Raw genomic sequence first — 12,944 nt, forward strand, 5'->3', positions numbered from 1 at the left:
CGGTGTTTCTGTTGTGAGAAGTAAATGTTTATTCCAATGCATTTAAGCAAGGAGTATTAATGATTAATGACATTTTTGATTCTGTAACTAGACCTACAAATTCTTGAATAATTAATGAGGTACTCAACACTGCAGGGGATCTCCATCTACTAACAATTTGTGCGTGTGTGTGTCTGTGTGTGTGTGTTCAAGTTATTAATATTGAAAACGGTACAAAAATCATGAGGGAGAGATTTAGGATTGAAATAATAATGTCTCTCAAAATATACAGGTTTTTTTCTTTCTTGTTTTTCATGTTAAATGTTTGCAAACTGTTTGTAAGTGAAATAACTATGATCTAATAGCATAAATAATGATAATTTTTCTTAATTATGTCATCTTCTATAATAATAATGAATAGCCACTGAGATATTGCTAAATTGTAGATAGTGCTGGATTTTAAGAATAATATGAATTAGAAAGTATATAAGATTGAAAAGCTGTCATAATTCTTCATACTGTTTAGTCTGTTAGGTTGAGAGAAAATTATTTTAATGGGCCACCTTTTAAGGAATTACCTTTAGATTCATTGGAGATACAGTTTTTGAGACATAAAATGAGAAAATAATGTTAGACTAAAGTCATTACCATGTCATCCTAAATTCTAAAAGATAATCTCATTCTTCATATTTCGTATCTTATTATTATTTTCAGGTTGAGTTCTTAAAAAAAAAGACTTATAATCCTATGATGATCACAGAATTAAAGACATAGATTTGAATGAGATCTTTAAGAATGTTTAACTCAATTTTTTTATTTTAAAAATCAGGAAACTGAAGCCTAGGCAGGTTAAAATGCTCCAGAATTCCCTCTAAGTCTGTGACATTCATTCCGTGTTTCTTAAATGAAGCCTTCATTTTGAAGTAATTCTTGTGATGGAGCAGCTCTGTGGTGTAAGGTCTTCAGATACTTGGAGAGTCTAGAAATGTAGCATTTCCTGTCACTTTGGAAATGTGTCACAGTTCCCTACATGGTAACAAAGTGGAGGGCATAAGAGTATGTAAATTACCATTGAGTTCAGCTATAAGTTATTCTCATTTCATTATCAAATAAAAACCGAGAGAAAAGTTACATAATACAAAGTCGTGACAAAAATATTTTTAAAAACTAGCAATAAAATTATTTAGAATTTTGACAGTGTTGTTAATATAATCCAGGTAGTTTTAATGTATATAAAATTAGTGTCATGAAGCCTACCTTTTTTATTCAGCTAATAATATGATATAAACTAATATTCACATTTATTCATAGTAGGTATACATATAACAGTGTAGTCACAAAACTGCAAATATTTCACTCCTCTGGAAATCAGAGAGCTTCAAAGTTAAATTGTAGGACAACTGGATTTCTAGTAGGATTTCTGTAAGACAATTAATTTCTAAATACACTTTTGGAAGCTTAAGTATTTTAAGTTTATCAATGAAAATAAAATTCTGATGATCTTATCATCTATTTACATTCTAAAATTATTTTTGAATGTGAATTATGGGTCACCGACTAGGAATATGATGGTAAACAAGATAAACACAGCCTCTGGCCTCTAACCATGAAGAGAATAAAATAATAATGGTATAAGAAAATATATTATGACATGGAAAAAGTGTGTCACAGTAGAAAATAATTAAAGTACAAATTAGGGCGCCTGGATGGCTCAGTGGGTTAAAGCCACTGCCTTCGACTCAGATCATGATCCCAGGGCCCTGGGATCAAGCCAAATCGGGCTCCCTGCTCAGCAGGAGCCTGCTTCCTCCTCTCTCTCTGCCTGCCTCTCTGCCTACTTGTGATCTCTCTCTCTGTCAAATAAATAAATAAAATCTTTAAAAAAATAAGTACAAATTAAATTAATTTACTTTAAATTATGTGTTTAAATCACTTTTTTGGACTTTAATTTACATATGCACCCATTTTTTAAAAAGATTTTATTTATTTATTTGACAGACAGAGATCTCAAGTCTGCAGAGAGGCAGGCAGAGAGAGAGGGGGAAGCAGGCTCCCCGCTGAGCAGACAGCCTGATATGCGGCTGGATTCCAGGACCCTGGGATCATGACCTGAGCTGAAGGCAGAGGCCTTAACCCACTGAGCCACCCAGGTGCCCCTTTATGCACCCATTTTTAATGTACAACTTGATGAATTTGGACAAATATATAGCTCCATGTACTGACCATCCCAAGCACTGTATTTCTATCACCCGGAAAGTTTCTTCATGCCCTTTTATAATCTTCCCCCAAACCTCTCCCTAGGCAACCATGGTTCTGATTTAAATCACTATTGATTCATTTTGCCTGCTGTAAAACTTCATATAATAGAATCATACTCACATCCTTTGGTTGTCATCCCAAATCTCAGAGTTTAAATTCTAAGACTAAAATCTATAAGAAGAATAAAACAGGTAAAATATCAAGCCAGGCCCTATTGAAAGATGATCTAATAAAGCAATATCATTAAATTCAGCAGTGGGCCTTGGGATATTAGTCAATACAATACCCCACATTTTATTATTTTTTATACAGCATTCTATATTTTATTATGCATTTGTGAATTATATGAACAGAATACACTTTTAAGAACTTTTACTTTATTGTATCACTTTCTATGATTTCTTCAATTAATCAGAAACATCTGTGTGTTTCCTAAACAACTGTTATTATTTACCTTAAGAATTCTGTAGTTTGTATAAAAAAACTTGATTTCTCTTTGCATGTTTACTGATTAAGGACAAAACCCTAACTCACTCCTGGGAAAGGTATAGGATTTATGGTTCCTATTTTTGTGATAAGCTCATTTCTATCTCCATTTTATGTCTTTGTTGAATTTTTGTAGTCTATTTTCTTCGAGTAACCTGGTTCTTCAAAGTGTACATTACTGTGCACTGACTTTAGTCAATTAATTAAATCAGTTAAGCTAAAGACATAATTTTTATTTTCAAACTCACATAAAACTTCTAATCATTTAAGAATTAGTTCAGAGGACTACCACAAATTATTGTCTTAACCTCAAAATTCCTCTTTGAAAAAATGAAATATCATTTGATACATAATTTTGGCATGGAGCAATCTCCTTTAGAAACTCACTGGCAATCTAGGAAGTACTGAAATCCGGTAAATTTGATAATGGTTGGATATGACCCTTTGCTGTTAGTGTTTATGTGCACTGCATTTCCCAGAAGCAAAGTCCAAATTCTACCAGATGTTATAGCAACTCTGTCTTAGCCCATTACTCTAATTAATCTAGGCTTATTATCAGGGCTTCCAACTTGCAAATAGAAAGTCAAAGAAGATATAGAATTAGTGAGCTTTCTGAGATTAATTAGGAGGAAAAGAAGCCTCCAAACATTTCTGATATAGTAAATTCTTTGATCTATAACAATACCATGTACAATCCCAACACACATCTGAAATAAAAGCTTGAAGGCATAAAAAAATGTGCTCATAATAGAAATTATTGCTGAAGCTAGCCAGATGCCTTTTCATTTGTAATAAACTGCTAAGTTATACTACACACATATGGCTTTTAGTTATCCAAATATTATTAAAACATAAAAATTACAACTCTTTTCTCTATTGAGACTAAAAACACTAACAAGTTTCTTGCCATAAGGAAGAAACAAGTAAGTTCCTAGTATCGAAAATATAAATATTTTACACATGTAGCTTAATCACCTCAAAGACAGGAGGAATGTGGTTCAAGAGTTGCATTAGGTAGTACTTCAGAGTAAACACTTGCTTCATAACATGAAAGCAAATTCATACATTTAAAGGAAACAAAAGAAGACGACAAAACTAAGTTGACATTGTGCATTCTTGAATTTACGGTAATCATGCTTTTGGCCTTAAATTGCAAAATTGTAAGCACATAAATTAAAAACTTCCGAAATTCAAGTAGACTTATATTTAAAGGTTAAAAACAAGGTGGGGCGCCAGAGTGGCCTGTTGGTTAAGCAGCTGACTCATGATTTCAGCTCGAGTCATGATCTCACATCATGAGATTCAGCCTCAGGTAGGGCTCTGTACTCATCATTGAGTCTGTGTAAGAGTCTCTCTCTCCTTCTCCCTTTGCCTCTTTCCCTCACTCATTCTCTCTCTCTCTCTCTCAAATAAATAAATAAATAAATAATAAAAAAACAAATCTTTAAAGATAAAAACAAGGGTATTATATATTTTTGGATTGTTTCTGACCCTCTGAGTGGAAAACAGTCTTCTATGCCAAAATTAAATAAATCAAAGAAATTCTCTCTAATGTAGGCTGGTTACCACAAGAGTTATGATTCCTAAGTAGCTCACTAAAAGTAACTTCTAGGGTGTTAAATTAAGGATAAGCTCCAACATGGCAAATGTTTAACAAGGATGTTTTGCCGTATTCTGTCAGTTCTAAGAAATACTGGAAGTCTGGCTTTCAGGGCATTTTATTCTACCAGGCAGCTAAACTCAAAGTTTGCACTTGATACCTGTTCTACAAGCACATTTCAGGCCAATCACCTGACTTCATACTAATATATTGTTTTAGAAATAAGAAATAAGATTAACTTTACTGGCACTTATAAAATTGTATACTACAGACCTCTCGAATAAGAATTGTATTGGAATCTTGTTAAAAATGCATATTCCTGAATGCATCCATATCTCTATCACATCAGAATATAAATTGTAGAGGTCAAAGAGAGTGCATTTTTAATCAACTTTGTATTCAATACCTATGCAACAAACCAAATTACCAGGCTAATAATATAAGATGTAAGAACAGAAGGGATAGGATCTGATGAGAATTTCAGATCCTTTTGCCTTCCAGGTATGAAGAAGTAACTCCCTTCTTCCTGGACCTTCACATTGGTGTGGGCAGAAGGCAAGGGCATCTGAGAGACTCCAGTACCCTGGGTGGGACTTCTGTTTTATTTTAACTCATTGTAGTTATCAGTATCTGAAAATATATATTTCTTATTGCTCTAACATTTATGAGCAGAGGTGGAGTGAACAGTTGTCAATAAGTATTTTATGAATGAGCAAATGAATTAAATGTCTGCATGTAACATTACTCTTTATATATGTCCATGAAGTTACCAGGAATTTATGATGAATTCTATAGCCCCCTAACTGTGAAGATGACTTCAGTTCCTCAATAACTGAGAGGGTAGATTCCAGCTTTATAGAAGCAGAAGAATTTTATTTTCAGTCTTTGATATTAGAATGCCCTTCCCCACTACCTCTTACCCCCAGTTTAATAAATGATAACCGTATAAATAACCTCTCAGCCTTCAATCATCTTCTCTTCTGTGAAAAGTTTCTGGTGCTTTTAGACATCATTAATAAAATCTCAGCAGTCATTCTTAATAAAAAAATCCCATAACCAAAATAAGAATGTAATAATGACTTAAAATGATAATCTAACAATAATATTCACATTATTAATGTTTGATCATTAGTTTTAAAATCAAGAACCTATCACTGACACCCATTGATTTTCTTTTTCTTTTTTTTTCTTCTTTCAATGTTCAGTTTCTTTTTTTTTCTTTTTTTTAAAGATTTTTTTATTTATTTATTTGACAGAGAGAAATCACAAGTAGATGGAGAGGCAGGCAGAGAGTGAGAGAGGGAAGCTCAATGTTCAGTTTCTTTACTACCTCTCATCTCTCTAAAGGGCAGGTGCAGACATCTGGGTCAATGGCAAGAGATGGTCACTTAAAGATACTGCTCTGATTGGAGACTTTGTGCACATGCTGGAAGGTCCCCTCCCAGGGAAGGTACTCTCAAACCATTCTCTGGGTCTCCTTGCTTCCAGGATCTAGTTCACAGCCTTGGAAGACTTAGACTCCCAAATTGGAGTGACTACTCTTAGTTCCAAAGAGGAAGACACTCATAAAGGCATTCTTCCTTAGCTCGCCCAGTCACTGGAACATTCCATTGATGAGGTCACAAGCATGAAGTTCTAAGTGAGCTCTTCAAAGAAGGAGTACTTGGAGTATCACAGGGACCAGCCATCCTTATCAAACTACAGAAGTACCACAGAAAGGGTGTCCTTGTTGGAGCATTTGCACATAAAGCCATTCAACATAAAGGTCATCTTGATCAGGTGAGTAAAGGAGTCCTTGGCCTTCGACTTAGAAGGCAGTACCTGCTCATCTTCATCCATCTCCTTAGCAACAGGGACAGTCCTCTTTACACTCTGGCTGGGGATTCTGCTTTTCTCCGGTGAGCCTTTCACTTTCCGTGAGGTATCCATTTTGGCTACATGTCTGCACACATTTTAACACCAAACTGGGCTATCTTCTCACCTTCTGGGAAAGAGTTTCACCTTTCCCAGAACAGTCTGGAAGTGTGACTAGTCAATGCATATAAGGAACCAGTGGCCAATATTGGGGGAGGTCTGGTTGAGAGAAAGCCCCAGGACTTGTTGATGGAGCCACTGCGGGGTTCAGACAACTGTGATGTTAGCCAATGTCTTGTGTTCTCCATCAAAAAAGTCCTTGTTTTCAAGTGAGCACCCAACAGCCCGCAAAGTTACCCCACCTCCTCATTTCCATGCTCTGTATCCTGCTTGTTGTGGCACATGAAGCCCAACGTTGGGCAGGTATTGACTGGCTGGTGGCAGTATGCTGCTATCAACAAAGTTCACCTAATGTGTCACCTGTTGTTTCTAGAGTACATCCTGGTAGCTCCTCGTTGCTCACAGGGTAGGCTATGACATTGCTCTCAAATACACAGGATCCATGGTTACCTTAAAGTGCTGGAAACTTGCTGGAAATTTATGGAGAAATTTAGGGGTGTAGTTGGTTTGGTCAAAGTGGAAGTGGGGAGCTACGGACAACATGCCAACCTGAACCCCACCATACTGAGCTGCAATGAGGGCCTTGAAGTTCTTCTAATTTTCAGGATATACGTATAGGATTCCAGCCACCATGGTGATTGCACAGAGAAAGGGCCACTGATTATCCACTAGCAGCTTTTGATTTATCCTTACATCTTCATTCCAGCCATCACTGCCATCCCATTCTCATGTTCTTTTGACAGCACCATTGCGAATGATACCTAATTCATCACCCATCTAGCTCATCTTCAGTCTTGTATATTCCCAGAATACTTTTTTGAAAATCCATATCTAAGTGTGACACACATCCACTTAAAACATTTCTATGTTTCCATATCACTCATTGGATAAAATTCATAATCTTTTGATTGATGTAGAAGATCTCCATTATCTGGTCCTTAACTTTTACTGCAAATGATTCCTGACAATTTCTGAACTTTACCTCCTCTGCCAGACAAAACTATTTATGGTTTCTCAAAGGTATAAAAACGTTTTCTGTTTCTGTACCTTGGCATATGTTCTCTCATTTTGAAAAGCTCTTCTGCCTACTTAAGGACCTGGAAAATGGCTACTCAACTCTAACTCAAGTAGATTGTCTGTATGAAAATGTCTCTGACTTCCCCTTTGTCATTTATTACCTCCTTGTATTTCCCTTCTATGTTTTACAAGCTCTTATCATAGGCACTCTTTACATTGTTCTGAAGCCATTTTTATGTGAAACAAGTTGATCATTTTGAGTTTCTTTACTATTAACTTCTAAAGAAAAATCTAAACAGACATATTTTTAATCACTTGACACCCCAACCCTACTCTCAAAGCCATAGAAAACCAAACAATGAGATGATTTCCAGATCCATGGTTTCCTGGTCAATCCACTGAACAGAAAACACAGATCAACTAGGTGATCATATTTTATCTTTCAGGAACTTGAAATGGAAAACGTAGGAGCAATAAAGTGGCTTTTAGCAGAAGATAAATCTAGAAAGGCCCGCTGAAGGAAACCCTGAAATACTTTATGTCAGGTAAGGTGAAGAGCAAGATTCATGCTGGAGTTATGAGGAAAGAAGAGTTAGGAGTAAATAGGAACTATATGGCAAATCAAGTATCTGTGCACAATGGAAAACAAGACAAAGTAAACTAGTAGCAAAAGGGTGGAGTGATAAAAATTTAGAGGATCATGAATCGTTTTAGGACAGAAACCATAATCATTAATAATTCTGTCTAATCTATAGCTTATGTACTGCCTGAGATCCCACCCCCTGCAAGGAAAAAAAAAGTAGGTTTCTAAATTCTCTTACTGCTCTGCAATAATATAACTTCTATCTATTTATGGCCTAATTATGCATTTTTTTCTTGGATAAATAGTTATTCTTAAAACAGCTTCTTCATTACTCGAAGTAACTTGAGTGACTCCCTTCTTTTTAGCCATGAAGTCCTAACTAGAACATCTTTTCCCACCACAGCAGGAATTTTACACAGGCTGGGATCCTCTCATCTCTCATTATATCTCTGAAACATCATAAGTACCTTCCTTTTCCCCCTGTACTAGATACTATTAACATGCCCCAGTCTGTCCCCAGTGTCTTTTTGCTTACCCTACAAGTTGCCGATTTATTGCAAGCAGGCGAGTTACAGTTTATAATCTCTTATAGTAACTACCATGAAGGAGCAGAGACAGGACAGCTGGTCAAGCTCAATTATCTGAAAACAAACAAAAAAAGAATTAATCAAACGTCTTAACTCACATATGAACAAGTATTTCAAGGTGCATCATATCCCACAGAGATTACAATAGGGATCAGTGAAGGTAGTAAAAGTAGCTGGTCACTTAGTCAAAAAATGATAGAAGTCTATAACATCTGATACAGCTACTGAGATGAGCACTTTTAAAAGGTCTATTTGCAAAACATTCTCATTTTCCCAAAACTTCCCCATTTGAGGCTCTCAGCCGGCCCTTAAATTCTGCATAGTGATTTGTTCAGGTGACACCATTTCTTGTACCCAAAGTTTTAGTTAATCCACACACCCTCATGTTCCTCAGTTTCTTCCCAGGTCTAAAAACCTCTCATTTTAGACTTTCTGTGAGTATGCAAATGTCATAATATTAAATAACATGGCAGAAATGGCATAGCTATAACAAACATACTTTTTGAATTATTATCTATATTTGCATATATCAATGAAAGAAGCTCAAGAATTCCACAGATTACTAACCACTAATTTACAATACATTCATTTATAAGTGGTAATTCCTTCAGGTCAGCAACCTAAATTATCTGTAACTTAATTTTCTATATCACCATATTACCTCACAGGAGTGTTATGAAGTATGGCTAATTAATGATTATAGTATCTTAAAAATTCAATGTGCCATATTAATGCTAAATAATATGGTAGCGATGATGTTAGGTGTATAGTATATCAATGGACATTTACAAGTAATAAACAAATAAACATATCATTGTCTGAACTATTACTCATCCAAAAGTGGATTAGTTCATATTTATATTTGCCTAATCTAAAGAGAGAAGTATTAACTTAATTATTATCCCATTCCTATTCTAAGAAATACACTAGGAAATATTTTACAAGTTGGAAAATGAGAAAACCAAACACGAAAATGTGATTTTTGCGTCCAAAGCTTAAAATCTTTCAAAGAAAAAAAAAAGTTACACACCTGACTTCACAATCCACTCATGCAACCAGGTGTTTGCTTTATTCAAACAGCATATATATATATAAAATTGGTAATATCGGAATCATTACTATGTTCTCAGTGTACTGACATCCTGTTAAAATTTTCTAAAATAATGATATATCCAGTATATGACAAGATCTGATTTTGAAAACATGTGATCTATAGATCAATAAATTATAGTTAACTACCTAGGTCATATTCTCTGGGTAATAAGGAGAAAATATAAGGTAGTTCTTTCATAGCTAAAAAGATATTAGTATAGGTAGAAAAATGTTCCCGGATACATCAAGACATATAAAGTTCGCTATATTTGATCACTATATTTTCTTCTCCCTAACACTCTCTATAATTTTGTTAGGATATGGGTAAGTCTAGAATTGAGCCCTTGTGTTTCATGAAGAAATCCACCAGCAGTTGGAGTTTGGGAGGTGACTGTTGAGAGGAAGAGTGGTTTGGTAAAAGGTCTGTTAAACCAGCCAACAGATTCCGTTCCCCTAGCCAAAATGATCAGCTCAACTGTGAAAGAATTACAAAACTATTCTTTGAATAGCTAGGTAAGATGTGTTTTTTCTCTACCTATGGGAAAATGAAGATGCTGTTATTTCTAATTACTTTTAACCGTGAGGAGATCAGCCTAAGGACAAAGGAAGAGAACAAAAATAAAGAAATGTTAAAGAAACAAAGATGAATCCCTCATCAGATTAGGCCTCAAGCCTTTCTTACTTCTACATTATTCACATACATGAGCCAGTGCACAGGTTTACAATGGTATGGATTGTAAAACGATATGAACAATACAAACCCACCTCTTCTATAATGGTATAAACTCTTTACACCAATGTCTTTAGCATATAAATGTGTGTGTGTGTGTGTGTGTATATGCACATCTATATATATATATCCCAAGTATCATGTATGTTTGATTGTAAAAAATTTATTACATATTTTTATTTTAAAATGTTTTTGATTCTAGTTGATTCTAAATAACCCACAAATTTGTTTGGTTGCTGTTATTAACTATAGGGCTCCTAAGATAGTGTCCTTTATAGCTCCTTCATTATAGACTTCGCCAGTCCAGAGAGTCTTTCTTGCTTCTGATTTCCTTCAAGAATGTTCTTCCTTTTCCTTTTCATGGTGTTCTTTCTTTTCAGTTTATCCTACTGCTTCTGCAATATTACTGACTTAACAAAGTTTCATGAGATGGTTTTAAAATGTACAGCCTAGTAAAAGCTTTCTATACCTCTCTGGGTCTCTGGAGTTCAACCTTACTATTGAAGTGCATATAGCTTAGAAAATAATTGTTTTTAGAGGGATGCCTGGCTGGTTCAGTTGGTTAAGTGACTGGCTTCAGCTCTGGTCATGATCCCAGGGTCCTGGGATGGAGCCCCGTATAGGACTCCCTGCTCAATGAGGAGACTGCTTCTCCCTTTCCCTCCTCTCCTCCCCCTGTCTTTGCTCTTTCTCTCTGTCAATAAATAAATAAATAAAATCTTTAAAAAATAATAGTTCTTAGATAGATATATAGATAAGTTATATTGATGGCTGAACTTACATATTATATGTCTATGGAGGTATGTCTACATTATCGCATTCTATTGTATCTCAAATAAGGATTTTACCTGATTATTATCAGTGTGAACAGTGTATATAGAACTCCTAACTCCTTATGTATGGAATGCGTGGTGGTTTGTTTCAAAAGAATACACTTTGAAAAGAGAAAAAGAAAAAGAAAAACTTCACAGTGGAGGAATCTATCAAATACCACTTCAGCCAGGTAACCATGATTAACATCAATAAGTCATGTCGATTCATGTACTCTTGGTATGATGTGATCAGAACAGAAGTTATCTCTGCAGTCTTCCAACCAAAAACCCATAACCCCAGTCTAATTATAGGAAACAAATCAGACAAATCCCAGTTGAGGGATATTCCACAAATATGTGAGCAGTTCTCCTCAAAACTGTCAAGGTATGAAAAACAAGGAAAGGGAACAAGGGAAATATGAGAGAATCTATGGCCAAAAGGAGCCTAAGGAGATGTGATGACTAATTGCAATGTGATATCTTGTATGGGATTTTAGAGTAGAAAAAACTAAAGAAATATGAAAAAAAATGAGCCCTAGTTAATAATAATGCATCAATACCAGTTCATTCATTATGATAATATACTAATATATATTTATTTACATATTTACTAATATGTAAATAAAATGGGAAGTTAAGTGGGTGTACATGGAACTCTATCCTACACTCACACTTTAGAATACTCAAAAAGTATTCTGAAATAAAAAAGATTAATTAAAAAAAACTATATTTGGGGTGCTTGAACTGGCTTAGGTGATGTTTTCTCTCTTTGAGCTACTCATCTAGAGCCTAAGCCAGAAGCAGGCTAAATGAGCACCTTAGGCCATTTTCCCCATGTCCATACCACTGAGCTCATACATTGCTGAAAAAAGTCACACGCACACACATACACACACACACACACACACACACGGAAAGAGAAATAAGAGAAAAGCAGTCCTTCTCCCAGACTGTGGATCTAACTCTCAAGCTGGTGGGCTTATCAAGAACAGCAGAGCTGTGGGGCGCTTGGGTGGCTTAGTGCGTTAACCCTCTGCCTTCGGCTCAGGTCATGATCTCGGGGTCCTGGGATGGAGTCCCGCATTGGGCTCTCTGCTCAGCAGGAAGCCTGCTTCCCTTTTTCTCTCTCTGCCTGCCTCTCTGTCTACTTGTGATCTCTCTCTGTCAAATAAATAAATAAAATCTTAAAAAAAAAAAACAAAAAACAAAAAAACCCAGCAGATCTGTGCCAATGTAAGGGGCCCAGGAAAATGTGAGAATAGACATCAACGCCAAGAGAATACTTGCTTGTCTGTTTCTATTTACAGCCCCTCCATTCCTTTCCCTATGGTCCCCCGCCTTCCACCAGTGAATCATCAGTGCCTTTCATCCACATCATAACTTCTATCCCTGTGTGTAGATGAGATAAATACTAAAATATTAACACAGCATTTATTGTGTACCACTAAAACAACAAATAAATCTTAAATAACATAGGTATTAAAAATGATAAATTTTAAAGAGCCAATAGAGTACGGTCATAATTTAGGACATATTAGTTACATATAGCACAATCTTTAGCAATAGTTCTTATTTTTAACTTTAAGGAAAATAAGAATGAAAGCCACACAAGATATATTTGCTCTCTTTTATAACTCTATTACCCTTATATATTGACATTTTATGCAAGGATGACTGCATTATACTAGTTTGTATTTAGTAGATATATTTTGTGACAATACAACATATGTTTTGTTATATTGCTTACTCCAATACTAATGTCTCCTCTTATTTATTTTTTCTCTCATGTTAATTCGCATTCATCTCATTTTGTACCTTTGTCTAA

The 12,944-nt window shown here is 35.3% G+C and overlaps 1 pseudogene; it reads right to left on the minus strand.

Moving 5' to 3' along the window:
• Positions 1-5,589: 5,589 nt before the first annotated feature.
• Positions 5,590-6,931, minus strand: LOC122907874 (annotated as a pseudogene).
• Between the last annotated feature and the right edge of the window lie 6,013 nt (positions 6,932-12,944).

Source organism: Neovison vison, chromosome 5, assembly GCF_020171115.1.
Source record: "Neovison vison isolate M4711 chromosome 5, ASM_NN_V1, whole genome shotgun sequence".
Lineage (NCBI taxonomy): Eukaryota > Metazoa > Chordata > Mammalia > Carnivora > Mustelidae > Neogale > Neogale vison.